Here is a 1,443-nt window from a genome sequence, read left to right as displayed (position 1 = left end):
ATGAGGAAGTTTTAGGAGATACCACGACTGATGAAGCACATGAAATAACAAAAATGTCTTCAGCAACAGAAACAACAAGTTGGGAAGACTTCAAACCTGATCTCATCCCGTCTGTGTTGCATGACAGCTCCATGTTTTCAATGTCAACACCTGGCTTTTCTTTGGAGGTTCAGAAACCGGCTGCATCAAACCATCCTGAGGCCGTCAGGGTTGAGAAAGCAACAGATCCATCACAGAAACATGAATTGCCTCTAAACATGGAACTATTGTCTGATGTCTGGGGGGCCCAGCGTTCAGACGAAGCTGTACAGAAAGATATTCAGCCTGCACAAATTCAGGATGAGCAACAGAATGATTACTCCCCTGAAAGTCTCACAGTTGATGCCACAGAAAATGCTGATACCTCCTCTGGACACCTGAAAGACCAAACTGAGCTCAGGGACACAAACCAATCTGAGGTGAGTGTGACTGTTACGGATGATTCTGCACCCAAAGAGGAAGTTCCAAATCCTGTCAGTAAACAGGAGGAGCCTCCAACACAAGACAGAGATTTGGATTCTGATGTGTATGATTCCAAACAACCACTGATCAAAATCACGGAGAGAGAAGACGACGCACTAGGACAGACGAATGAGGGAGAAGGCCAAGTCGATATAAAACACAAAGACGATGAAGGAGTTCTCTCTGAAGCCGACACCAGCACATTTTCCCCACAAACCCTGCCGTCAGAAATAGACGCTCCTTCTGACTCCAACCTTCAGGACACTTCTGTGAGCGTAGATGAGGAAAGCAACACTGGCTTCGACTTCAGTGGGAACAGAAGAAAACTGGGGTCCAGCCGTAGAAATAAAGGAAGACAGCGTGTTAAGGAACCTAATGAGGAGGTTTTAGGAGATACAACTGATGAAGTGCTCAAAATAACAAAAATGTCTTTAGCAACAGAAGCAACAAGTTGGGAAGACTTAAGTCAAGGGACCAAACCTGATCTCATCCCGTCTGTGTTGCATGACAGCTCTATGTTTTCAATGTCAACACCTGACTTTTCTTTGGAAGTTGAGAAACCTGCTGCATCAAACCATCCTGAGGCTGACCTGGGAAGTTTAATCCCTAAAAGTGAGAATCTTCAAGAAGATGACAAAGAGACAGACTTTAAAGTGGTGTCTGATGAATCAGTGGGAGAGACACCGGAAGGATCTGACAAAGGAGCTCCTCAATCAGAGGGTGTTTCAGAAACCATTGAAATTGTTAACACTGGCCCATCTGCAGTGATGATGGAAAGTACGGATGATTCTACACCCAAGCAGGAAGTTTCAAATCCTGACGACAAACAGGATGAGCCTCCCACAAAACAAGACAATCTAGAGGCTTTAGAGCAGATTATACATATTTTCATTTTATTTATTTTTTAATGCAAGACCTTCACCTGAGTGTCTTTAAACTGTG

The sequence above is a fragment of the Stegastes partitus genome, unplaced genomic scaffold (assembly GCF_000690725.1).
Source record: "Stegastes partitus isolate 25-593 unplaced genomic scaffold, Stegastes_partitus-1.0.2 Scaffold10, whole genome shotgun sequence".
Classification (NCBI taxonomy): Eukaryota; Metazoa; Chordata; class Actinopteri; family Pomacentridae; genus Stegastes; species Stegastes partitus.
Note: the sequence above shows the minus strand (reverse complement) of the source record.